Below are 6,000 nucleotides of genomic sequence, written 5' to 3'. Positions count from 1 at the left end.
TAAAAACTTCTTTTGCTCACCTCAGATTCTAAACCTTTCTGTCTCTCTAGCACCCTTTCCTCTTTAAGATGTTCATTAAAATCCTGTTATATGACTTGGTGTCAAATTCTAGTTTATTAAAGGTCTGGACATTTTATTTCACCAAGGGTGATTTTTGTATTCACATTGTTGTTGCAAATTGAAGGTCCATTTCGGCTTGTTATTCAAGCTATCACTGCATTGTTTCAGGATGAAGTTAAAATGGGAATAGACAATTATGGTACTCTGGTCAGTGTTCATCCAAAACAGATCACCTGGCAATTTTGATAGTTTGCTGTTTGAGAGACCTTGCACACACAAAGACCTCAGTCTTTTCTCCATTTTTTATTTCCTCTCCCCATGTGTTCTCAATTTCTATTCCCTCAATCCCTCTCCACCCTCCCTTTGTGGCTACAATTTCAACTAAAACGCAAATATTCTTTCTCCAAGGAACAATCACTTCTTTCCTTTAAACTGTCACTATAATCACATTCTCTGCCGACAAAAACTATGTTTCCACTTTTACCTTCAAACTAAATTAACGGTCACTTATCCCAGTTGTTTGATGTCTTGTAGTTTATAAAAGCACTTGTAATTTATAGATTTCATCAACAAATTTTAAACTACTCCCCACTTTCTGTAATTTCTTCCTATCCATTTTTCCTTTAACCTGCTACCTATCTAAATGGAGCCAGCACATTGTCTCTCTTGCCAACCCAAACCCTCACTTCTAAAGACACTCAAATATATATATTCATATACCTAGCTTCCTAATTTACATACAGTCCCTCTGTGACATCATCTACAAACAGGATCAAACTTCACATTGAATCAGACAACTAACTCTATCTTTATTCCTTCTATACCATTAGACATTCATTCTTCAATAGATCTTAAATTCCTCTGGTGCAACAATCAATAATTGCCATTGACCTGGCTATAAAATTCATTTCTTTGTTACCCATTCCTTTGTCCTCTCCAATCAATCAGGTTGAATGTGCTGTTAGCAACCAAGCTTCTTCTCCAGTGTTTTCCTAACCATCCCCCGTAATCTGTAATTGCTTTGTGTAGGTTGTCTTTTGCAAAGTCTTGCTTGCATGACACCAGACACTAGTCACCATGACACCAGTCCTCAATTTACCTACTTTGGTTCGACTCAATGTTGCAAATTTAAAATCTTCTTATTTAAATTCCTCCGTCATTCCATCCTACCACTGTAACCTCCTTCAAGTATCCACTCACTTTTGGGTAATCTCCTTCCTTTCATCCACACCATCAGTAGCAAGGCTTTCAGGACTTCAGTGCTAAAACCTATTCACTACTCTTTCTTTCTTTAGAAACACCTCTATTTTTTAAAGTGAGCTGGTCAGAAACTCAAGTTGCCATATTAGCATGTGTTTTCTGTGAAGCACCTTAGAAAATATCTTGCTTTAAAAGCTACTGTGACAATTAGAACTTGCATTTTTATTCACCTCTTTTGTTGTGCAATCATGGTGTGAAAATTAACTGCTGTTCTGTCCTCACAAACAACAACCAGGACTTTTCAAAAAGCAATTAATTGGTTGGCAAGCAGTGTGGTTCTAACCAGCAAATTAGTATTCCAGAGAAGGTGAGTTAAAATCTTAAATGGTAATTTGAGAATTTGGATTTTGTAAAAGAAATGTCTAGAAGTAGAGGTGGATTTTAAGTAATATAAATTTAAATAAGAAACTGCTGGAAATACTGAGGTCAGGTAGTATTTGGAAGGAGTTAACGTCCTTACCAATTTATCAGATCATTAATTGTTTCCCTCTCCACAGAGACTGCCTGACATAGCATTTACTTTGCTTATTAGTTAATTCTCATGCCACAGCATTTTGCTGCTGACTGTGAAGCATCAGATTATGGTTTAAAAATCTAAACGGCTCAATAAAATTTTCTTCAGGGAAAGAAATACTCTGTTCGCAGCAACTCTGGGTTATACATGACTCAAAGTCCCACACCAACATGATTGGCTCATAAAACATACATTGAAGTGACCGAGCAAGCCACTCAGTTACATCAGTTAGGATGGAGGAAAGTGGTTATGTTGCTGAATTAGTAATCCAGAGACCAAACTGAGTAGCTAGGCGTTCAAATTCTATCACATAAACTGGGGAATTTAGTTTTGGTTAGTCAGGTAAATCTGGAAATAAGAAATTTGTATCTATAATGGTGAAACTATTGGGATTGTCCCAAATGCCGAGCTTTCCTGTCCAGCCTATTTCCCCTAACATCAAGAATGAATTGTTAAACTTTGATTTGTGAATTTGGAGATTGTTGCAAAATCAATTTCATGATAAATAGACTCAGTCATGTGGGGCAGATGGTGCTTGAAAGGTTGGCAGAGGAGATGCTTTCGAGATCTGTGCACACTCACCAATGGACACTCCAGTCTTTGGATATGTTCAATGCCTTCTGAATGAAACTTATTTATTTTGATTGGTCATAAGTCAAAAACTTTCATGGGGTATGTTTAATATTTCATGGGGTGCTTTGAGGACATAAATAATGTGTTTCTGTTCTTTTGGGATTCTCCTGCCATGACAGAGTTTGAACAGATCAGTTGTTTTGAGAATCTGGTAATATTTTCCATCCATCAGAGATGCTCAGTGTCTCAGAGCTTTGCCTCGGGAGAGGCTGCTGCTGTAGTATCTCACTGTTGCCACATAATCTGGAGGCTCTTGTGAAGGCATTGCAGATGATAGTCCTCACATGCTTTGAACTATACATTGTATATTTTCCAAGTCTCCAGAATATATCGGAATACAGGGATCACTGCTGCCCAGTAAACTATGGTTTGGTTTTGCACTTTAGATGTGGTCCTCACGTTATCTTTATCCAACTGCTGAAGGCTCGACTACACATCAGCGGCAATGATGAATTATTGTTATGTTTTTCCTTGCTAAGAATAGGTTCCCGAGATATGTGAAAAAGTCCATGTTTTCCAGGATCTCAACATCCGTGGGAGGAAGTGAGATGTTGAGAACTGCTTAGAAAAAAAAAACCTTTTAGTTTTCCAGGTGCTTAACGAAAGAATCTTTTCCTCACATGCTTCAGAACAGGAGTCAAGGATGACACGGAACTCAAGTTTCTGAGTGAGCGAAAAACCATCCGAATAACTCAGCACTGTAGCGCGCTGGTTGACTCGAATCTCTCAAAGGTAAAATGGGGTTAAGAAAACAAACAGCACTCTCTTCAGGGCAACAAAGGTTCATTGTCCATTCTGGCAATGAGTATATACGTAGAGGGGAAAAAAAAACCTCTGATAAAATACCAATCAAACACGAGTTAGCTGCAAAAACATATCCTCATCAGATACCATTTTACTCTCTTGCCTTCATGAAGACCTCAAATAATGACTACTTACTACTGTCCCTGTCCTCCAGGCGTCGACTCTGCAGGTTTTAAATAAAGTTAAGCGGGGCGGTGCCTAACCGCTGTATTTTGAATGCGGGCGGGAATTCCACCTCCCGGTCAGCGGCTCCCGCGAGAGTTTGACGTCAGACGAGAGTAGGGGCGGGGGTGGGAGGGAGGGGAGTGCGCAGCCCCAGCTGGGAAATGGCGCTGACGTTAAAGTAAAAGGAGCGGGAGCGAGAGAGAGGGGGTAAAGAAACCGGGATTGGGGCTGAGGGACGAGGAGAGGCTCGGCGCAGAAAGACAGCAGTCGCCGCGCTGGTAAAAGAATCAGCCGAGGAAGGGAGAGGGCGGTGGAAGGGCCATCGCGCCTTGGATTTAATGACAGGATCATCCCGGAGGCGGTGTTGGCTGCCGCATCTGATCGCAGGTAAGGCGCCGTGGTGTAGAGACCCCTGTCCGGATCCGCTCTCATCACCTAGCCACCCCACTCCAACCCCCGGATCTGGCGGGGGATGGTGGGCCTGCGACTGAGGCCCACCTTCGATCGCGTTGGGCCAGACTGGAGGGCGAGTGAGTCACTGCTTTGTAGGCCCCGCCGCACGCCCGGCTCTTCCCCGTGAGCATGTCCAGGGTTTTGAACAGGACCTGAAAAACGTAAGGATTTGAGTTGGGGTCTGCAGGGCGTGCAGAATCCCAGAGGAGACCTGCTCTCTCGAAGTTATTTTAATCGAATCGATATAAAAGAGAAAGAAGCAATTGCCTTCTTCCCGTTCATCTCGCTTTGAATAGTCAGCATGTGTCAGATAGTCCGAGTGCAATGATCCCCATTTATTAACACATGTAAATCACACCATGGTGGTAAAGTCCACAGGGAGTGGAGCATAGCCTGTTCCCGCCTCCGCCACTTTATTTGTGAATGCTGTACTGGGATTTGTCCTGCTGTAGACGAAATCTGCACGTTGTGCTTTTGAATAAAGACCAGACCCACGTTGTGTTGGAAGCGTCAGTTGAACGGTGTCGGGGGCTTTTGAGTGGATCCACACGGAGCTGCATGTCCTCCGCGTAGAACAAATCTGTGCCGTGAACTGGTCTCCGAATGTCGGTCGACTGTAGGGAACTAACAGCAGTGTTCGAATCCTGTCGAGCTTGTATTTTGTTCTTTGTAGCGGAACAATTTTAATATTCCGTCTTGCGTGGAGAAGTTTGACGGCAAAGATCGTTGTCAACATATATCGCATTGAAATTGTCAGAACATGATTTGTGTATTGAGAAGGAATTTCGCTTTTTTTTTATTGTGTTTTGACGCCTTGTTTTAAATAGATTTTTGATCACTGTGCAGGCAAATAAAGGTGTGGACAGTAAAATCCCACAGACAGCAAATCAGCGACTCTCTGCAGTTAGTACTCCCGTGAGATTGTTCACAATCAGGAATCCCGCCCACCTTCCGAGGACCCCTTCGCCCACCTCCAACACACTGCATCCACCTGGACACCTCGCGCTGGCCTATTACCTGCCCTCAACCTCGTCATTTCCAACTGCTGCCGGGACATTAACCGCCTCAACCTGTCAACCCCACTCCAACCCCTCACCCTCGCAGCACGCAGCCCTCCAATCCCTCTGCTCCAATCCCAACCTCACCATCAAGCCAGCAGATAAAGGAGGTGCAGTGGTAGTCTGGCGCACTGACCTCTACACCGCTGAAGCCAAACGCCAACTCGAGGACACCTCTTCCTACTGCCCCCTCGACCATGACCCCATCCCCCCATCACCAAACCATCACCTCCCAGACCATACAGAACCTCATCACCTCAGGAGATCTCCCACCCACAGCTTCCAACCTCATAGTGCGAGAACCCCGCATTGCCCGGTTCTACCTCCTTCCCAAGATCCACAAGCCTGACCACCCTGGCCGACCCATTGTCTCAGCATGCTCCTGCCCCACTGAACTGATCTCTACCTACTTTGACACTGTCCTATCCCCCCTCGTCCAGGAACTCCCCACATACGTTCGAGACACCACCCACGCCCTCCAAGACTTCTGTTTCCCCTGCCCCCAACACCTCATCTTCACCATGGATATCCAATCCTTCTACACCTTCATCCGCCATGACCAGGGCCTCCAAGCCCTCCGTTTTTTCTTCCCCCGACGTCCCCAACAGTATCCTTCCACCGACACACTCATTCGTTTGGCGAACTGGTCCTCACCCTTAACAATTTCTCCTTCGAATCCTCCCACTTCCTCCAGATCAAAGGGGTAGCCATGGGCACACGTATGGGCCCCAACTATGCCTGTCTCTTTGTTGGCTATGTAGAACAGTCAATCTTCCGTAATACACCGGCACCAATGCATCTCGTCTCCATCCTGCACATCCGCCCTCAGACCCCACCCCTCCAACCGTAACAAGGACAGAACACCCCTGGTGCTCACCTTCCATCCTACCAACCTTCGCATAAACCAAATCATCCACCAACATTTCCGCTACCTCCAAACAGACCCCACCACCAGGGATATATTTCCCTCCCCACCCCTTTCTGCCTTCCGCAAAGACCGTTCCCTCCGTGACTACCTGGTCACGTCCACGCCCCCCTACAACCCACCCTCCC

General features: G+C 45.0%; 1 protein-coding gene across 2 annotated transcripts in view; it reads left to right on the top strand.

The window, feature by feature from the left end:
• The first annotated feature begins 3,626 nt into the window (after positions 1-3,626).
• ahctf1 (AT-hook containing transcription factor 1) overlaps positions 3,627-6,000 on the top strand; it is a 100,945-nt gene continuing 98,571 nt past the window's right edge. The window contains exon 1 of one of the 2 annotated variants that reach the window (XM_043695441.2): positions 3,627-3,823. The gene's annotated coding sequence lies outside the window, so the exon portion shown is untranslated. The remainder of the gene's footprint in view (positions 3,824-6,000) is intronic. The other variant, XM_043695439.2, reaches the window with a different exon arrangement.

This window comes from Chiloscyllium plagiosum, unplaced genomic scaffold, assembly GCF_037043375.1.
Source record: "Chiloscyllium plagiosum isolate Xiang-an unplaced genomic scaffold, Cpla_swu_hap1 HiC_scaffold_10, whole genome shotgun sequence".
Classification (NCBI taxonomy): Eukaryota; Metazoa; Chordata; class Chondrichthyes; order Orectolobiformes; family Hemiscylliidae; genus Chiloscyllium; species Chiloscyllium plagiosum.
Note: the sequence above shows the minus strand (reverse complement) of the source record. Positions and strands in the feature narration are given on the sequence as shown.